The sequence below is a fragment of the Tamandua tetradactyla genome, chromosome Y (genome assembly GCF_023851605.1).
Source record: "Tamandua tetradactyla isolate mTamTet1 chromosome Y, mTamTet1.pri, whole genome shotgun sequence".
Taxonomy (NCBI): domain Eukaryota; kingdom Metazoa; phylum Chordata; class Mammalia; order Pilosa; family Myrmecophagidae; genus Tamandua; species Tamandua tetradactyla.
In genome coordinates this window covers 1,097,899-1,120,407 of record NC_135354.1, presented here as the reverse complement: position 1 = coordinate 1,120,407, position 22,509 = coordinate 1,097,899, and the positions used below count along the sequence as shown (strand labels likewise).

The 22,509-nt window shown below is 38.0% G+C and overlaps 1 pseudogene; it reads left to right on the top strand.

Annotated features, from left to right (window-relative positions):
* The first annotated feature begins 1,926 nt into the window (after positions 1-1,926).
* On the top strand, positions 1,927-2,263 carry LOC143672621 (thioredoxin domain-containing protein 17 pseudogene; annotated as a pseudogene).
* Positions 2,264-22,509: the final 20,246 nt, after the last annotated feature.

The window sequence follows — 22,509 nt, the reverse complement described above, 5'->3', positions numbered from 1 at the left end:
AATTTTGCCTAAGTATCACCTGCAGTGAACCTCTTTTGTTGCTCACATGTGGCAGCTTTCCCTAAGCCAATTTTGCAGTTAAATTCCCTAAATGAAACATGACTTCCAAGGTTGCATATCTCCCTGGCAATGTGGCACATTAATATTGGGGATGAGCATGGACTTGGGATCATGGGAATGAGAGAGACTTTTTGACCAAACAGAGGAAGAGAAATGAAACAAAACAAAGTTTCATTGACTGAGAGAATTCAAATAGAGCTGAGAGGCCATTGTGGAGGTTATTCTTTTACATTACACAGATAGCACTTTTTAGTTTTTGGTGGATTACAGCAGTAAGAGGGAAATGTCTGCAACTGTTCAACTGTATCCTTGATTCCTGAAGATGATTATATAAGTATAAGGCTTTTAATATGTGGCATATGATTGTGAAATCCTTTTGACTGACACTTACTTTATCTAGTAAATGGACATGGGGTAAATAAATAAAGACAAAATATAAAAATATAAGAGGGGGATAAAGGATATGGGATGTTTTGGTGTTCCTTTATTTTTGAGTAATGAAAGCATTCAAAAATTAGCTGTGGCAATGAATGCGCAACTATATGATTATACTGTGAACTACTGATTGTATACTTTGTATGATTATATTTTATGTGAATTTATCTCAATAAAATTGGGTCAAAATCTAGTCACAATAAATTTAAAATAACTGAAATTATAAAAAGCACTTCCTCTCATCATAATGGAATGAAGATGAAAATCAGTAACAGGCAGGCAACAGGAATTTCACAGTCATACTGGGATTAACACATATCTTAATAAACCAATGAATCAAAGATTAAATAGCTAGATGAAAGAGAAAATATCTCAAGACATAAGAAATAAAGAAAACAACATATCAAAACTTATGGATGTACCAGGGGTCAAAGTCTCCCTGATGACATGACAGATGACTCCCTGGGATGAGTCTGGCCCTGGCACCATGGGATTAACAATGCCATCCTGACCAAAAGGGGGAAAAGAGGTATAGCTAATAAGATATCAATGGCTGAGAGAATTCAAATAGATATGAGAGGCGACCCTGGGAGTCATTCTTATTCAAGCTTCAGTTAGACATTGGTACTGATCATAATTTACCAAACCCCAACCAAAACCATTCCAGCCAATCCTAAGAACCTAGGGCAATATTTAAGATTCTACAAAGGCTCCATGCACTAGGGTAACTTTCCACAAACCTACAACCCCCAGATGAGCTCCTGGACCAGATAACTCCTGAAATCTAGAGGGCCCATTCTTTCCAGAATATTAGCTAGTTCCATCTCCTTACCCCATATTATTGGCAGCCTCTCCTAATATGAAAAAGTTAGAATGGACATAGTCCAAATACCCACAAATAGTAGGAGAAAGATCAAAGGAAATGGTGGAGTTATACAGAGAAGATAGTTTAACAAATGAGTGGGATTGCTGAATCATTATATTGATATTTATTTTAGTCTTCAGTTTCTTACAGCAGCTAGAAGGAAAAACCTAAAATTGTGTAATTGTAATGCACACCAAACTCTGAAATCTGCTCTACAACTAATTGTTGAACAGTGCTTTGAAATTTATTGCTTTTTTTATATATGTTATTTTTCACAAAATAAGAAAAAAGTTGTGATGACAAGAAATATATATATATATTTCTTCTAGCTTCCAATGTTCTTGAGCAGCTAGAAGGAAAAATCTGAGATGGTTGTATGGTAGCCCATGACAAATTCTGGGATCTTTCCTATAACTACTTGTTGAAGAGTGCTTTGAAAATCACTGCTCTTTTCTTTATTTGCTTTGGATACATGTTATATTACACAATAAAAGAAGTTAAAAAGAGCCCAGCACCACAGCAGCAAACCCAAGGACTCCTCTTGCAGTCCATGGTAAAGTTCTGAGATGGTCCACTATGAGGAGGTGCACACGTCTACCTTTGAAGAGTTCAACCAGTCCTTGGAGCAACACAATGGCAAGGCCAGTTTCACCTACATAACTGTTTCTAAGGACACCAGAGGGAAAAGCTGGTGCCTGGACTGTGTACAGTCTGAAAAAGTTGTACAAGAGGGACTGAAACACATCAGCAAAGGAGTGTGTTCATCTATTGGAAGATCCAAACAATGACTTCCTGTAATTAACTGCAGTGCCTACACTACTAAAACATGGGCTTCCTCAAAAACTGGGGGATTCTGAGTATCTTCAGGACAATCTTGTGGAGAGGCTATTCTCTGAAGATTAAGATTTGATTATAGCAATTGTACCCTGATTTCCTGATCTTGCTTTACTATAAACAAATCTTAATAATTACTTTGAATTCATATTAGCAATAAATAATGATGGTGTTAAAAACCTAACATATGTATAAACAAAGAGTGCTATTAAAATGTTCACAAACCCTCAAAAAAAGTTAAGAAAAACACTTATGGATACAGAGACAGCAGTGGAGATAAGGAAATGTATAACCCTAAATACCTCAATTAAAAAGAAAGAAAGAGCTAAAATCAAACGAATACCTGAATACCTGCAGAAATAAGGAGCAGAATATCAAAATAACCCTAAAAGAAGCAAAAGGAAAGAAAAAACAAAGATTAAAGGAGAAATAAAGGAAACTGAGATTAAAGCAATAGAAAGAAATAATGAAGGCAAATGCTGCTGGCTCTTGGAAAAGAAATCTGAAATTGACTAACCTTTAGCTAGACTGCCTAGAAAAAAAGGAAAAAAGAAAGATCTCTCAAATAGTTAAAACCAGAATTTAGTAGGGGGACATTACAACAGATTCCTGTGAATACTGCCAGAATGTAATATATGAAAAATAGGATAGTTTTTAGAAAGGGAATTTATTAAGTTATAAGTTTACCATTCTCAGACCATAAAAATGGTGATCCAAACAAAAACATGCTCATTAAATTACAGTAGGCCAAATGAAGGTTATAAAAATTGGGAGCCCAGGGATTCACATTCCTGTTTTAGAAGTTAAGGGGAAAGCAATTGTGATAATTTACAAGCTGCCAAAATGTGACATACCAGAAATGGAATGGCTTTTAAAAAGGGGAATTTAATAAGTTTCAGGATTGCAGTTCTAAGGCGTGAAAATGTTGAAATTAAAGCAAAGCTATAGAAATGTCTGATCTAAGATATCCAGGAAAAGATACCTTGATTTGAGAAGGTTGATGACATTCAGGATTTCTCTCTCAACTGTAAGGGCACATGGCAAACCAGTGATGTTTGCTAGCTTTCTCTCCAGGTTTGTTGTTGCATGAAGCTCTCCTAGGGGCATTTTCCTTCTTCATCTCCAAGGGTCTCAGACTGCATGGGCTCTCATGGCTCTTTGCAAAATGGTTCCCTCTTAAAGGGCTCCATTAAGCAGCTCCACTTTGAACGGGTGGAGAAAATCTCCATGGAAACTGCCTAATAAAAATTTACCACCCACAACTGGGTGGGTCATATTTCCATGAATAATCAAAAAAAGCTCCCACACAGCAATAGCCAATGAGGATTAAAAGATATGGCTTTGCTGGCGTGCACCTCAGATACAAACTGGCATATTCCACCCTTTGGACCCTCAAAAGGCATGTTCTTTCCAGATGCAAAATAATTCATTCCATCACAGTATCAGAAAGCCTTAAACCATTTCAATAACAATACAAATATAATACAAACTAAGAAACAGCACAAAATCTCGTCAAAGTCAGCTTCAGACATGGTCTGTCCTAGGACACATTCTACTCTGGCTCTGGACCTGTAAAACTCAGAACAAGTTATTTGCTGCCAACATACAAAGGAGGGACAGTCATAAGATAAACAGCCCATTTCTATAAGGGATAATTGGAAGGAACACAGGGGTCACAGGACCCAATTAGTTTCAAATACCTGCAGCGCAAACTCCATCAGATTTCAAAGTCTGAGAGTCATTTATCTTCAGGGCTTTAGAAAGTGGCATTCCCACCCTTTCCAAGGGCCTAGGCAGTGGCCCACCTCTCTCTGAATGAAACCTTGGGGTACAATGGGAAGACCACCTGTTTTTCAGCTCCAATCTCTCCAAGCCTGAGGTCCACACCTGCGCTCTCTGCCATCACTGCGGCACATGCTCAACCCCTCCATGAGGTGGCAGCCAGGCTCTCCTGAATCCAAAAGGAATGTGCTGTACTCTTTCCAAGGACTGTGACAGCACAAAACTTCCACTGCAATGATGTGGAAGGCTCACCCTCTGCCTTCAGGGAAAACTCACCCTCTCCAAGTACTTGGGTGTGTCCACTCTCCTGGCCCAATGTTTTTGACTTTCTAACTTTGACTCCATATTTGTGCCCCTGAAGACGCTTTACCGTCACTTTGCCCCTTTTCTGAGGCTTTTAGTCCAGACTAGCAGTGGTTGCTTTTATACAGATCCTGCAACACTCTGGCTGGTTTACCGTGCAGTAAGCAGGTATCATGCCCATCAGACAGAGGAGTTTCCATAAGTCTTTCATGGATAACTCCATCTACAATCCTGGCTTTTTCTAAAATTGCTGACTGATTCCACATTTGGTTAAAGCCTCACATGGGACACTACTAACTTGGGTCTCCCTTCCTGGAAGCCCAAAATTTTCCAGAGCATGAACTTTTGGTTTATTTGTACCCAAGAGTTCAGTTCTCACTTTAACTCTTTCCTGTCACATTTTACTATAAGCTGCAATAAGAAACCAGGCTGCACTTTCCACATCTGATTTGCAAATCTCTTCTGCTAAATATCCAAGTTCATAGCTTTTAAAATCTGCCCTCCAGCTAAAGCCAACAGTGAGTTTTGATAAATGTCCTGCAACTTTAAAACAAGGGTCACCTTTCTTCCATTTTGCAATAACACACACCTCATTTCTCTCTCGAGCCTTGTCAGAAATATCTTTAGAGTTCACATTTCTACTAACAGTCTCTTCAAAGCATTCTAGACCTTCTCTACCAAGCTTCACACAACTTTTCCAGAATCTTCCCCTTATTCATTTAAAAAGTTGTACCAATATGTTTGGTATTTGTGAATGACAGCAACACTCCAAGTCTCTGGTACCAAAACCTGTTCTAGTTTGCAAGCTGCTGAAACATGATTTTGTCGGAAAAGGAACAGCTTTTAAAAAGGGAAGTTTAATAAGTTGCAAGCTTATTATTCTAAGGCTATGAAAATGTCAAAAGTAAAGCAAGGCTATAGAAATGTCCAGTAAGGCAGGTAGAGAAAGATACCTTGGTTCAAGGTCAGTGATGTTCAGAGTTTCTCTCTCAACTCCAAGGGTATTGTTGAACATAGTGATGTCTGCTAGCTATCCTCTCCAGGTTTCTTGTTTCATGAAGCACCCCTGGGAGAATTCTCCTCTTTTCATCTCCAAAGGTCTCTGGCTGTGTAGGCTCTTGTGGCTCTTTGCAAAATGGCTCCCTCTTAAAGGGTTCCAGTAAGTAACCCCACCTTGAATGGGTAGATATACATCTCCATGGAGACTGTCTAATCAAAAGTTACCACCCACAATTGGGTGGGTCACATCTCCATGGATAATCAAAAAACTTCCACTGTGTAATGAGTAATAAATGACATGGCTTTTCTGGGGTACACCACAGATTCAAACTGGCACAGCAACTTAAACTCATCCCCTAGAAGGTAAAGGAAAATTTTAAGACTGTATGCACAGATGGAGTCAGAGGTCTATGTCTAATATCTAAAGGCATGTTTGCTTTCATTCCATACTCAGAAAGATGAGGGCAGACAGTCATTTATTCCTGGCCCAAGAAGTAATATAGTAGGCAAAAGTATACAGGAACCAATAAGATCAGATTGAAATAAAAAATATTTTGCCTTGCAGGATGATCAGTCTGAGACTGAGAAAAGGAATTCTGGCAGTGGCCACAAGCTGGACTATTGTAAACTCATGTAATGAGGACTGTGACCCTATTTTCTCATGTTCTATATTACAACTGTTCATCATTACCTCCCAAATCTGGGCAACCTGGTAAGAACCCTCTATGTGCCTTACTTGTGGTTGCCAACCTTGACACAGGTGGAAACCCTCACTGGCCCCACCCCTTAAACACAATAAAAACTCAAGCCAGTCTTCTGTCTATCACTAATTCATTTCAGAGCTCCTTGCAAGGATTGTCTCTCTCTCCCCAGACATTAATGGTGTAAGCAATAAACACTGTAATATCCACTTGTGTGTTGCATCAATAGTCTCATTATTTGTGCCAGATTTTGAGTTGAACACAAATGTCCTGCCCTTACTGAGGACCAAACATTACTTAGAGGCAAAGGAGGTTCTGACACCAATTAAAATATTAGACAAGGTATTATTTACATGAGTTAATTTGAGTTGCACCACTGCACTCATCCCTAAAATTTAAAAAAAAATTTCTTTGTATTCTGTAATAAATGTTTATGAAACAGATAACACGAAAGAAACTAAATACTAGATTGTGATTGAGAATTGTCTTTAAAATAGCAAATTTGATTCTCTCCCAACTGGTTCACTGAAATAAATCTGGAAAATGTGGCTACATCTTATACCTTCTTGGTTAAATAAACAAGGATCTTACAACTTTTTTGGTTTTGTAAATTGAATCTTTTCTTAATTTCATCTTTGGATTACACATTCCTCAAATTATCTGTGACATTGAGTATTTTACAATACATCTCTTTATTGAGACATGTAGCCTGAGAAAATCATATTTGGTTGAACCTATATAAAAATAAAAACTGATCCTCATTCCCCAAATTGTCTGTTGTTTTTCCCAGAACAGGCCAAAATACACAAATAAGTGATGCTTCTGGGAAAATACATGAAGCTATCTGTTGGTGCTTTTTAGAATTTTGGCAGAATTAAAGGTCTCACCCTACTTTCCCTAATTGAATCTAAGGGGTTTACCTAATTAGATGGAAATTCTTGTTGTTAAATAAGGCCTTTCTTGATAAGATTTTCCTGGATTGGAATCCAGGGAATGACTTTTGGACTATAAAAATGATGAAGTTTTCAAATGCCTAAAAAGGGACAGAAACAGAACCATCTTTTTTCATAGAGAGAGCAGAGTTCTGAGTGTAGCTGAGAATTAACAAATATAATTATGCCTTTATGAACTTTACTTAGATATTTTTAGTCTTCTGATATATCGCAATGTAGCCATCAGGCCCACAAGTGGAATGTATGCTGAGGTAAACAATGCCCCTCATACAGCCCTGAGATTGGTGGGTTTCAGTCCACAGCAGGACAAGCAGAGCTGGCTGCAATATACCCAGCCTCCAATCAGCTCACCCAGCTGCCACAGTCAGTGAGAGGTGGAGCTGAGGGGAAGAAGAGATCCAAGAGTGCCATCTTCTGGTAGAAAAGAAAGTGAAGTCTGGCAAACTGCCTATCTGCCTAGGTTTAAAGAGATCCTCAAGTAAAGTTGCATTCCCTGCATCAGGTTCATGCCTTGGTTTGGTGGGGAAATTACTAATAAACCAAGTGCAAAAGGAAACCTTCAAAGCAAACTCAAGTAAACACAAAACCTTAGATGACTGAGGAAAATCAGCTTTCAAAATCAACTTATCAAAATAATCAAATGCCTTGAAGCCAACATAAAATAAAAAAGCATATGAAGATGCAGGCAGTTATTACCCAACCAAATGACCAAATTAAAATACTGAAGGAGACACAGAATTTAGAACTATTAAAAGGTGTTCATAAAAATCTCCTAAATAAATTCAATGGGTTGGCTAATCACATAAAGTATAGCAGGAAGACACTAGAAGAGCATAAAGAGGTATTTGACAGAATAAGTAGAAAAATAGGAGCTAAGACAGAGATGAAAGATACTGTAGACTGAATTGAAAACATACTAGAGACATACACCAGCAAATTTGAAGAGTCAAAAGAATGATTAAACAAACTAAAGGACGGGACAGTTGAATTCAAATGGACAAAAGAACAAGTGGCAAGAAAGACACAAAAATTTGAATTGCATCTCAGGGAAATGATGGACAACATGAAATGCACAAATATAAGAATGCTCAGTGTCCCAGAAGAAGAGGAGAGTAAAGGACTAGGAAGATTATTTGAGGAATTAATGGAGGAAAACTTCCCAATCCATATAAAAGACATAAATTTGCAAATCAAAGGAGCCCAATGAACCACAAATAAAATAAATCCATATAGGTCTACTCCAAGACACGTACTAATCAGTCTGTTAAATTTTAAACAGAAGCTGAAAGACCTAAAATGCAGCAGGATAAAAGTGGCTGACAACATACAACAAAACCACAGAAGACTGAGGTGATAAGGCATCATGAGTTGAGAAGGCAGTGGTATGGTATATTTAAGATTCTGAAAGAGAAAGTCTTCCTACCAAGAATTCTTTACCCAGTCAAGATGTCCCTCAAAATTAGGGAGTGTTTAAAATTTTCACAGACAGAAAAAAGGTTGGTAGAATTTGTCAATAAGAGGCACTAAAAGAAATACTAAAAGAACTTCTGTGGACTGAAGACAAAAGACAGGAGAGGGAAGTCTGGATGAGGGCACATAAATAAAGAGTACCAGAAGGGTAACTTAAATGATAAAAAGGGAAAAGAATATATAGATCTGGAAAATGAAAAAACAAATGATAAGATGGTAGATTCAAGAAATGCCATTACAGTAATAACTATGATTTTTAAGGGCTAAACTCTCCAATTAAAAGATACAAATTGGCAGAATGGATTAAGAACTATGACCCAATTATACACTGCTTACAAGAGACTCATCTTAGATCCAAAGATACAAGGTCATTGAATGAGAAAGGATGGACAAAAGATGTTTTTGCAAGCTGTAAACAAAAGAAAGCTGGAGTAGCTATACTAATATTGGGCAAAATAGACTTTTAATATAAAGGCATCAAAAGAGAAGAGGAAGGACACTACATATTAATAAAAGGGACATTTCACCAAGAGGAGAAAGCATGTATAAAAGTTTATTCTTTCAATCAAGAAACTCCGAAGTACATGAGACAAATGTTGGCTAAACGGAAGGGTGAAACAGACATTTCAATAATAATAGTGATAGACTTCAATACACTACTCTCTTCTATACATAGAACAAGGCAGAAGATCAAAAAGGAAATAGAGAACCTAAACTATTTCTTAAATGAATTACACCTGATAGACAGATATAGATTATTACACCCCAAAACACCAGGATATACATTCTTCTCTAACATTCATACAACATTCTCCAGCATAGGTCATATGCTGGGGCACAAAACAGGCCTTTATAAACTTAAAAAAATGAAATTATTGAAAGCACTTTCCCTTATCACATTGGAATCAAGCTGGAAATCAATAACCACCAAAGAACCAGAACTTTCACAAACAAATACTTTCGTGGTTTGCTTTTTTGCTTACATAAATGGAACATAGTACATTTTAGTGGAGTGCATGGGTTGATTCTTCTGATTTGACTTCATGTTCTCATTGTCCCACTAGCTTCATATATAATTTTTATTGTATATATAACATATATACAAAGTAGAGAAATAGAAAAAGCAATCGCTTTCAAAGTACTCGTCAACAAGTATTTACGGAACATATCCTGTCATGGGCTACCACATGATCCTCTCATAATTTTCCTTCCAGCTGCTCCATAATATATAAGGGTAGAGGGCTTAAGTATTTTTTATCACCACAGTCAACTGTTTTTCGTGCTTCTTTTTGTGAAAAATAACATATATACAAAAGGCTATAAATTTCAACGCACAGCATGACAATTAGATGTAGAACATATTTTAGAGTGTGACATGGGTTACAATTCCACAATTTTAAGTTTTTACTTCTAGCTGCTCTAAAATACTGGAGACTAAGAGAGGTATCAATTTAATGATTCAGCATTCATATTCATTTGCTATATCCTATCTTCTCTATATAACTACACCATCATCTTTGATCTTTCCATCCTTCTCTTTAGAGTGTTTGTGCTGCAACCATTTTAAATTTTGCATATTGGAAGGGCCTGTCACTAATATAGGGTAGGGAGATGGAACTATCTGATGTTCAGGAGAGGCTGGGCTAGATTTCAGGGCTTATCTGGACCAGGGGCCCACCTGGAAAGTGTAGGTTTCTGTAAAGTTATTTCTAGTGCATGGAATCCTTGTGGAATATTATGTATTGCCCTAGGTGTTCTTTAGAATTGGCTGGAATGGTCCTGGTTGGGGGTTGGCATGTTATGATAAGTAGCAAGGCATAACTGAAGCTTGCATAAGAGCAATATCCGGAGAAGCCCTTGACTCTATTTGAACTCTCTCTGTCACTGATACCTTATTATTTACACTTGTTTTCCCCCTTTTGGTCAGGATGGAATTGTTGATCCCACAGCGCCAGGTCTGGATTCATCCCTGAGAGTTTTCTCCCATGTTGTCAGGGAGACTATCACCCCTGGATGTCATGTCCCACATAGAGGGGAGGGCAATGATTTAACTTGCAGAGTTGGGTTTAGAGAGAGTGAGGCCACATCTGAGCAACAACGGAGGTCCTCCAGAAGTAACTTTTAGGTATCTCTATAGGTAGTCTAAGCTTCTCTGCTGCCTACATAAGCTTCACAAGCATAGGCCTCATGATCAAGGGCATGGCTTATTGATTTGTATTCCAATAGCTGTTAAGAGTTTTGAATCAGGAGCAACTTAATCCCTGCTGATATTTGCAATGTTCACTCTGAGGCCTGAGGGGAGACCTGTCAAGATCCTGAGGATTCTTAACAGATGAAATTGTGTAGACTAGCTTCTGCCTATGTGGAGCGTACCTTCCCCCTGCTTAAGCAGGCCTCAGATTTTCAGTCTAAAAAAGAAAGAGATTACTTCTGGGCAGTAAAATGATGGCAGCAATGGCTCCAACCAAAGTACACACCTGCCCTGCCTATTTATGAGCCTGCGAGTTCCACTATCTTGACCCTCCTCCCTGGTAGAGGTGGATCCAGGGCATAGAACAGACTCTTGACACCTCTTTCCATACCAGGACGGCTCCATATTTCAGGGTGGGTTTTCTCACAATCCTATAACATACTCTATAACATATTTGACCAGAACAATTAACACACCTCAGTCTCAGCCCTACCAGGAATTTTCACTCATACAACCTGGGTGGGAGTTTTGTGATGCTGGATCAAGATTTTTAAAAAACCTATTTTTCTCTCCTAAGTCTCAGGGTCAATGTCCAATCCTTTAAAACAAAGTTAAAAGGAGAAGAAAACAAACAAACAAACAAAAAAACATTAAGAAAATCTTCTGTGTATAATTTCTATTTTTACTTAAAATGTATTTCAAAGTACAAAAGCAGGCACAGAGGCTGTGCAACCATGGTACAGTGGCAGAATTCTCGCCTACATTGGGTTCAATTCCCAGTGCCTGCCCATTCCGAGAAAGAAAAGAGAAAGCAAACACAGCACCATACTGCTAACAAATTTTAAACAGTATAAATAGTACAGTACATTGCCATTAATTTGGCATTAAGATATGATGGGTCAGTGGGGCCCCAAGAATTCCTTGTACCATAGGGAAGCAAGCACTTATTGGACATTTATGAAAGGGCTGTCTGTGTCTTATGTTGGTAGGAGGACTCATCCTAAGAGAGAAAAGGCCATAAGAAGACTCACCATTAGGAGTCAGGCTCAGAAATTCTTTAATGGTTCCCAAGGAGGCAGGGGGCAGGTGTGAGGCCAAATGGTGGTCTCTATTGATTGGCACCCTCCAGTGTGATCCACCTTCATGTGTAATACAGATGTAAAGAAGATCATTCCAGGAACTCTATAAGAAATACAGGAAGGTTAGGTGTGTTTCCCATTGCTAAGAATATTCTGAGCATTCAAATAAGAAACCAGTCTGTGTCCAAGATGTTCAAGAGAAATCAGAGCCATATTTCCTCTTAGCTGAATTTCCCCAGTGTCCCCAGATCTTAGCTCCCCTCATCTTCCAACCCTACCTCAGGGACAGAGCTTCCACTGTTCCTTCAATGACACCTCACCGAAATCTGGAGTTAGTGTCTATCCCTAAAGCCTCTAGTTTCCATGTAGATGGGTTTGCTAAGAACGTGTGACACCACTCACTTGTTTTTTATGCACTATTAACCACCCAAGGAGTAGATGGTTGGTATGGGGGCTCATGGCTCTTCAGGCTTTCCAAACAAGATCCTGAGTGGACTGCATTCTTGTCCACCAGTTATACCATGAAGAAACCAAATGCAGCCAGGTTCATGCATGGGAAAGGATTTGACCTACCTGAGCTCCTGTCCAGGAAGCCTCCTACTTTAAAACTGATGACTGCCAGGGTAGATGCATACTTATAAGGACGCAAAACCTACAACTGTCCCACTCACAATTCACTTACAGCCACCAAAATACCTATTACAATGTTGCCTGAAGGTTCTTTATCTATACGTATATCCTGATGAGACCCATGTCATCATGCTCACACTCAGATACACCCAAATACTTCTCAAGTAAATGTACAATAAAGTTAATCTCTTCAGAAGAGAGGTTGGTGGAATAATTCCCACCTTGGCCAATTTCAAACTAGCCACCTGACATTACTGATCACAGAGTTGAGAAAAGTTATGCACCATCAATGATCCAAAGTTAGCATCAACCAGCTCCAACAAAACTACTCCCTTACATAGGAATGCATGCACAGGATGGACACAGACCTTGGCTAGGACCCTCAATTTCCGCCCTACAAACACAAGTAATACTACCCTACTTATCTCCAAAACCCGCCAACCCTCATATATCCTGGAGACAGATGCCAAATACAACCCATACAATAAAAACACATACATATCACCTATCATACTTAAATATTTACACTCGATGTCTACCCACCCTGAGAACTCACATGCTGCTCTTATAACTGCACATGCACAAGTTATTCACTTCAATACAAACATGGACAATCAATATACTACTGGTATGTTTACATTAGAGACCATATACACACAAGACTCTCTAAAACCATCAAGTACCGAAAGTTTTATCTCATGCTTCATACCACAATAAACCCACACCCAATTTCACATCTATAATATACTCATACTTCAAAATTTCTTGTTATCCACACAACCTATATCACATATTAATTTCTAATACCATGATAAAGTTTCCACATACCAAAGAATATAAACTTTGTGAATTTCATTTACCTAATGAACATATAACTACAGACAACCGTAGACATCAATCACATAAAAGATCACCCAACTGACACCGAAAAAAATACAAACAACTGGACCAATTTAAAACATTACATTGCAGAAAAAAGACAAAAGAGATTCAGTGAATACCTTATTACCCAATGAACATCTATATACTACCCTTGAATAACAGTCCACACTCAGATAATTACACACAAACACCAACAATCTTGTAGTATTGCTAATACAAAAAAAAAACTTCCCCACATACAATGAAAATGATACACATTCACTCAAAATATACAGAAGATAAAATTTTAATCACAGAAAAATCTTTCAGAAGTTCCTTCAAATATCTTAGCATGATTTCCTTATTTTAAAAAATAATGGAATGAAAATATAAACTTAAAAGTGATAGTGAGAAGGGTAATAAGATAACCTTTGAGAGTGTTCAGTGCCTACTTGGAACATATATTCCCCAAGACAAGATTAGCTCATTAGCAAGTACTGAATCTGTGTCTGCTAAAATAATCTTTTGAAGGGATATAGAAGAAAAGGTTGAGTTCAATATAAGTTTAAGGCTGATAGAAAGGGTTGCTTTGTACCAACAGGCCTACATTTGGTTGGTTGTGAGGTAAGAGACGAAGGAGATTTCCTCCTCAATTCCTTTAGCCCAGATGCTGTTTTCATGTGCCTGTCCTACTCACTGGTTCTATTTTACCCAAGGTGACTGAAAGTCTTATATTATGCCTCCTGCAATAATCTCCCTTGATCAGAGGTCAACTATTCCTTCAAGACTGACTTTGAGTCCTACTTCTTCCCTGGAAGCTTAACTTGTCATCATATCATAGCATTCTTCTCCTTTATAGTCATAGCAATGATTTCTGTCCCAGCACTTTGGAACATATTAAATGCATTAAAGGGTATTATTAAAAGGGAAAATGTATTTGGAAAAAAAGAGGAATTTTTGAATCAGTTACTTTTATATCAAGTAGTAGATGGATGATCTAGAGCATGTCTTTTATCCACTCTGGTCCTAATCTTGGTCCTAAACAATATGTTGAGCTACCATCAATATTCTCTGAGTTGCTTACATAATTCCCAACATCCTGTTGATATCTTAGACAACAAAGAAGACAGGATGCCCACATAAATATACACCATCCTTTTGCTCTTTCTGTGTGTATCTTTTATCGGTAAAGTGCACGTTTGGTGTCACTTTGATTCTGTACTCTCCTTAGTATCTAAGATTTTCAGAGGGAAAAGGTCTCTATGTCAGGACTTACTGAATTGTGGTAAAAAAAAATTATCCAGCTTCTGTGTTTCTGCTTCAGCCCTCAGGTTGCATCAGGGCAGATACCCATCCGATTTGAAACAGTAATGTTTCTATTAATCAGAAACAGAGCCTTTCTTCTAGGAAAGGGTGATTAAAACATGATAGAATGTTAGGTATGGAAAGAATTTGAATGACATATCACAATCCTTATTTTCTAGGTAAAAAAAATTCTAACGCTCAGAACAATGATATCACCAAATTAACATTTCACTAAAGGCAGGGTAGAATGGGGGTAGGGCATGGACATTTGGTTTCTTGATTTAAAAAACTGGGGAAATTTTACCACATTTATGATATTTTCCAAATCATTTAAATTCTGTAGACTCCAATTTCTTAAATTGTAATGTAACACTAATAATTCCTTCAGAAATAAAATATCTTCTGAATTATTAGATTACTTACATCTGTCACCTCCATGTTTGTCTAGGAGGTAGTGAAAAGTTTAAGAAAAGAATGTAGGTCTCATGATTTTATTTTTTCTATTGTTTCTTTCAAATCAATTGATGGAAAAAGACATGCTTTCTTTTAATCTTATACATATCCCTGTCATGTATTTTCTTTCTATGCTTCCTTTCTATTCACTGATCAACTTTCTCCACTAACTTCACACTCTACCTCAGTTTCTAGATGCTAAAGAAAGGTGTTTTCCACCTTTATATTGTGTGCTTTCATGAATGAAGAAGTGAGAGTGACAAAGAGAAACTACAGTTTGGTCTTTAAATTAAATATTCTGAGTGTGCAGCGTGCTTCAGTGGCAGAATACTTACCTGTGAAGCCTGAAAACTGGGTTCAATTCCTGGAACCTGCCAATGATGAAGAAAAAAAAAGATTTAAATTAAATATTCTGAGGTTTGTGCCACAGAACTATATAGATCTCAGTAAGATCCCAGTTCCTATTCTACCCAGTTAAAAAAAAAAACTTTTCCAAGTACCTAGAAGCATTTTGGTGGTGAAAACAAATATAATTAGGATCCCAATAAGAATAGGTTAGTTATAACTTTGAGACTTTTATTTTAGGTAAAGCTCTTTGGAAGAAGAAATATTTACAGTTTTGCTGAAAATCAGTCTGTCAATGTCATGTCACAGCAAGTACAGCAAATGTGGTAACAGGAAATATACCAGGTATAAGAGGAAAAAAAATTAATCAAAGGAATCTTTAATTGATACATCCTGAAGCATATTTCACTGAGGAACTTTTATTTTCTATGAACCTATCAGCATAAGTGACATTTCTAGCACACTATGGTATAGCCTTTGTGAGCCTAACATAAATGGGTCATGTGTGGCTCTGTGTGAATACAACAGTCAAGCATTTCTTTTTTTTATTAATTAAAAAAATTAACTAACACAACATTTAGAAATTATTCCATTCTACATACACAATCAGTAATTATTAATATCATCACATAGATATATGATCATCAAGATAACAGAAAAGGAAATAAAATGATAACGTAGAGAAAAAATAAAAATAAAAAATACAAAAAATATATATAAAAAAACAAACAAAAAAACTATAGCTCAGATTCGGCTTCATTCAGTATTTTAACACAACTACATTACAATGAGGTAGTATTGTGCTGTCCGTTTTTGAGTTTTTGTATCTAGTCCTGTTGCAAAATCTGTATCCCTTCAGCTCCAATTACCCATTATTTTACCCTATTTCTAACTCCTGATGGTCTCTGTTACCAATGACATATTCCAAGTTTATTCTCTAATGTCGGTTCACATCGGTGGGATGATAACAGTATTTGTCCTTTAGTTTTTGATTAGTCTCACTCAGCATAATGTTCTCTAGGTCCATCCATGTTATTACATGCTTCATAAGTTTATTCTGTCTTAAAGCTGCATAATATTCCATCGTATGTATATACCACAGTTTGTTTAGCCACTCGTCTGTTGATGGACATTTTGGCTGTTTCCATCTCTTTGCAATTGTAAATAATGCTGCTGTAAACATAGGTGTGCAAATGACCATTTGTGTCTTTGCCCTTAAGTCCTTTGAGTAGATACCTAGCAATGGTATTGCTGGGTCATATGGCGATTCTATGTTCAGTTTTTTTGAGGAACTGCCAAACTGCCTTCCACAGTGGTTGCACCATTTGACATTCCCACCAACAGTGGATAAGTGTGCATCTTTTTCCACACCTCTCCAGCACTTGCCATTTCTTGTTTTGCTGATAATGACCATTCTGGTTTGGTGTGAGATGATATCTCATTGTGGTTTTTTTTTTTTTTTTTTTTTTTAAAGAGAGAGGGAGGAAGGGAAGGAAAGACAGAGAAGGAAGGAAGGATGGAAGGAAGGAAGGGAGGAAGAAAGGGAAACATCTTTAAACATTTTCTTGTTTTATTATATTTTGTTTGTTTGTTTTTTACATGGGCTGGGGCCGGGAATCGAACCGGGGTCCTCCGGCATGGCAGGCAAGCACTCTTGCCCGCTGAGCCACCGCGGCCCGCCATATCTCATTGTGGTTTTGATTTGCATTTCTCTAATGGCCAGGGACATTGAGCATCTCTTCATGTGCCTTTTACCCATTTGTATTTCCTCTTCTGACAGGTGTCTGTTCAAGCCTTTTTCCCATTTTGTAATTGGGTTGGCTGTGTTTTTCTTGTGGAGTTGGACAATCTTTTTATAAATTCTGGATACTAAACCTTTATCTGATACATCATTTCCAAATATTGTCTCCCATTGTGTAGGCTGTCTTTCTACTTTCTTGATGAACTTATTTGATGCACAAAAGTGTTTAATTTTGAGGAGCTCCCATTTCTTTCTTTCTTTCTTCAGTGCTCTTGCTTTAGGTTTACGGTCCATAAAACTGCCTCCAATTGCAAGATTCATAGGATATCTCCCTACATTTTCCTCTAACTGTTTTATGGTCTTAGACCTAATGTTTAGATCTTTGATCCATTTTGAGTTAACTTTTGTACAGCGTGTGAGATAGGAGTCCTCTGTCATTCTTTTTCATATGGATATCCAGTTCTCTAGGCACCATTTATTGAAGAGACTGTTCTGTCCCAGGTGAGTTGGTTTCACTGCCTAATCAAAGATCAAATGTCCATAGATGAGAGGGTCTATATCTGAGCACTCTATTTGATTCCATCGGTCGATATATCTATCTTTATGCCAATACCATGCTGTCTTGGCCACTGTGGCTTCATAATACACCATAAAGTCCGGCAGTGTGAGAATTCCAGCTTCGTTTTTTTTCCTCAAGATACTTTTAGCAATTGGGGGCACCCTGCCCTTCCAGATAAATTTGCTTATTGGTTTTTCTACTTCTAAAAAATAAGTTGTTGGGATTTTGATTGATATTACATTGAATCTGTAAATCAATTTAGGTAGGATTGACACCTTAACTATATTTAGTCTTCCAATCCATGTACACAGTAACTGTTCCATCTATTTAGGTATTCTGTGACTTCTTTTAACAGTTTTTTGTAGTTTTCTTTGTATAGGACTTTTTTATCTTTACTTAAATTTATTCCTAAATATTTTATTCTTTTAGTTGCAATTGGAAATGGAATTCATTATTGATTTTCCCCTCAGCTTGTACATTGCTAGTGTATAGAAATACTACAAATTTTTGAATGCTGATCTTGTAACCTGCTACTTTGCTGTACTCATTTATTAGCTCTAGTAGTTTTCTTGTGGATTTTACCAGGTTTTTGATGGATAGTATCATATCGTCTGCAAACAGTGATAGTTTTACTTCTTCTTTTCCAGTTTTGATGCCTTGTATTTCTTTTTCTTGTCTAATTGCTCTGGCTAGAACCTCCAATACGATGTTGAATAGTAACGGTGATAATGGACATCCTTGTCTTGTTCCTGATCTTAGGGAAAAAGTTTTAAATTTTTCCCCATTGAGGATGATATTAGCTGTCATATATTCCCTCTATCATTTTAAGGAAGTTCCCTTGTATTCCTACCCTTTAAAGTGTTTTCAACACGAAAGGATGTTGAATCGTGTCAAATGCCTTCTCTGCATCAATTGAGATGATCATGTGATTTTTCTGCTTTGATTTGTTGATATGGTGTATTACATTGATTGATTTTCTTATGTTGAACCATCCTTGCATACTTGGGATGAATCCTACTTGGTCATGATGTATAATTCTTTTAATGTGCTGCTGGATTCAATTTGCTAGAATTTTGTTGAGGATTTTGCATCTATATTCATTAGAGAGATTGGTCTGTAGTTTTCTTTTTTTGTAATATCTTTGCCTGGTTTTGGTATGAGGGTGATATTGGCTTCATAGAATGAATTAGGTAGCTTTCCCGACACTTCAATTTTTTTGAAGACTTTGAGCAGAGTTGGTACTAATTCTTTCTGGAATGTTCTGTAGAATTCACATCTGAAGCTGTCTGGTCCTGGACTTTTGTTTTAGGGTAGCCCCTGAATGACTGATTCAATTTCTTTACTTGTGATTGGGTTGTTGAAGTCATCTATTTTTTCTTGAGTCAAAGTTGATTACTCATGCCTTTCTAGGAACTTGTTCATTTCATCTACATTGTTGTATTTATTGGCATAAAGTTGTTCATAGTATCCTGTTTTTACTTCCTTTATTTCTGTGAGGTCAGTGGTTATGTCTCCTCTTCCATTTCTGATCTTATTTGCATCCTCTCTCTTCTTCTTTTTGTCAATCTTGCTAAGGGCCCATAAATCTTGTTGATTTTCTCATAGAACCAACTTCTGGTCTTATTGATTTTCTCTATTGTTTTCATGTTCTCAATTTCACTAATTTCTGCTCTAATCTTTGTTATTTCTTTCATTTTGCTTTGCTTTGGGGTTAGTTTGCTGTTCTTTCTCCAGTTCTTCCAAGTGGACAGTTAATTCCCGAATTTTTTCCCTTTCTTCTTTTCTGATACAGACATTTAGGGCAATCAATTTCCCTCTTATCTCTGCCTTTGCTGTGTCCCATAGGTTTTGATATGTTATGCTTTCATTTTCATTCATTTTGAGATATTTACTAATTTCTCTTGTAATTTTTTCCTGGACCCACTCGTTGTTAAAGAGTGTGTTGTTGAGCCTCCACGTATTAGTGAATTTTCTGGCACTCTGCCTATTATTGATTTCCACTTCATTCCTTTATGATCTGAGAAAGTGTTGTGTATGATTTCAATATTTTTAAATTTGTTGAGACTTGCTTTGTGACCCAGCATATGGTCTATCTTTGAGAATGATCCATGAGCAGTTGAGAAAAAGGTGTATCCTGCTGTTGTGGGGTGTAATGTCCTATGAATGTCTCTTAAGTCTAGCTAATTTATTGTAATATTCAAATTCTCTGTTTTTTATTGATCCTCTGTCTAGATGTTCTGTCCATTGATGAGAGTGGGGAACTGAAGTCTCCAACTGTTATGGGAGATGTGTCTATTTCCCTTTTCAGTGATTGCAGTTTATTCCTCACCTATTTTGGCGCATTCTTATTAGGTGAAAAAATATTTATGATTGTTATATCTTCTTGTTTAATTGTTCCTTTTATTAGTACATAGTATCCTTCTTCATCTCTTTTAACTGTTTTACATTTGAAGTCTACTTTGTTGGATATTAGTATAGCTACTCCTGCTCTTTTCTGGTTGTTATTTGCATGAAATATCTTTTCCCAACCTTTCACTTTCAACCCATGTTTATCTTTGGTTCTAAGATGTGTTTCCTGTAGACAGCATATAGAAGGATCCTGTTTTTTAATCCATTCTGTCAGTCTACATCTTTTGATTGGAGAATTCAGTCCATTTACATTTAGTGTTATTACTGTTTGGGTAATACTTTCCTCTACAATTTTGCCTTTTCTATTATATATATCATATTTGGTTTTCCTTCTTTCTACACTCTTCTTAATACCTCTCTCTTCTGTCTTTTCACATCAGTCTCTATTGCTCCCTTTAATATTTCTTGCAGAGCTGGTCTCTTGGTCACAAATTCTCACAGTGACTTTTTGTCTGAAAATGTGTTAATTTCTCCCTCATTTTTGAAGGACAATTTTGCTGGATATAGAAGTCTTGGTTGACAGTTTTTCACTTTTAGTAATTTAAATATGTCATCCCACTGTCTTCTAGCCTCCATGGTTTCTGCTGAGAAATCTACACATAGTCTTATTGGGTTTCCCTTGTATGTGATGGATTGTTTTTGTCTTGCTGCTTTCAAGATCCTCTCTTTCTCTTTGACCTCTGATATTCTGACAAGTAAATGTCTTAGAGAGTGCCTATTTGGGTCTATTCTCTTTGGGGTGCACTGCCCTTCTTGGATCTGTAATTTTAGGTCTTTCAAAAAAGTAGGGAAATTTTCAGTGATAACTTCTTCAATTAGTTTTTCTCCTTGTTTTCCCTTCTCTTCTCTTTCTGGGACACCCACAACACCATATATTTGTGTGTTTCATATTATCATTCAATTCCCTGAACCCCTGCTAAAATTTTTCCATCTTTTTCCCTATAGTTTCCATTTCTTTTTTGGATTTCAGATGTTCCATCCTCCAGTTTACTAATTCTATTCTCTGTCTCTTTAAATCTACCATTGTAGGTTTCCATTTTTTTTCATCTCTTCTACTGTGTCTCTCAATCCCAGAAGTTTTGTGATTTGTTTTTTCAGACTTTCCATTTCTTCTTTTTGTTCATCCCATGCCTTCTCCATGTCCTCCCTCAATTTATTGATTTGGTTTTTGAAGAGGTTTTCCATTTCCGTTAGAATATTCAGAATTAGTTGTCTCAGCTCTTCTATCTCCTTTGATCTATTGATTTGTTCCTTTGACTGGGCCATATCTTCAGTTTTCCTGGTGTGATTTGTTATTTTTGCTGGCATCTGGGCATTTAATCAGATTACCCTGAGTGTGGGACCCAGCAGGTTTAAAACGTTTCCTATGAAGTCTCTGGGCTCTATTTTTCTTATCCTGCCCAGTATGTGGTTCTTGTCTGTCTGTGGGTCCCACCAGCAAAAGATCTTGTGGCTCCTTTAACTTTGGAACACTCTCACTGCTGGGTGTGTGATGGAGACAGAGGAAAGGTTGTTGGTTGGTTTTAATGGCTACAAATTGTGAAGTCTTGGGATCTGAATTCCACCTGAGTTGCATTCACCCATCCTGCGGAGAAAGTGCAGGTGGTAGAGAGCCATAAAAGCAGCCTGTAAGTGCGTTCAGGGCAGTTGCAACCTGTTTAATACCAGTGCTGAGCCCAGAGACAATTGAGCCTCCATAGAAACAGCCACAGAAGGCTTTGCTTCGCCCCCTTTCCTCTTTTTCAGTTAGTCCAATCAGCGACTTCCATCTTGATCAGTTTTGCCTGAGCTAAAGGCCTATTTTTAGTAGTTGGAAGTTGTTCATTAATACCACTATTGGTGTTAGGTTGGGCTCAGTCTCTACTACTGTTGGAGACTGTTTCCTTTCCCTCTGGGAAGTCACCTGTTGGGGAGGGTCGCCTGCCACCGTGACTTGGGGAACCACTGTCCCAAGGCTCCCAGCTGGCCCAGGAAGTCACATGTGTGGAAGGGGCTGCGGTTGCTGGCCACCATGGCTTGGGGAACTGCTGTGCTGATGCTCCCAGAAGGCCTGGGAAGCCATGTGTGTGGAAGGGGTTGTGGTCACCAGCTGCCATGGCTTGAGGAACCACCGATCCAAAGCTCCCAGCCAGCCCGGGAAGCTGCATGTGGGAGGGCCGCCATGGCTTAGGGAACTGCCAATCCAATGTTCCCAGCTGGCCTGGGAAGCTGCGTGTGTGGAAGGGGCTCTGGTCACCGGCCACCACAGCTTGGGGAACTGCCGCTCTGAGGCTCCCAGCTGACCCAGGAAACTGCACGTGGGGGAGGGGCGCTGGCTGCCATGGTTTGAGGAACCGCTGATACAAAGCTCCCAGCCAACCCAGGAAGGAGGGAGAGAGGGGCTCCGGCTGCCAGCAGCTGTGGCCCAGGGAAGCACACCTCTTGGGGACCTCACCACAGTGGAGTCTCTTAGCCAGTCCAGCCAGTCCAGAATGGGGTACACTGTGTGTCTGGTCTCTGTCGTGGATTTGGGAGCCATTCTATACTGTTTCTAG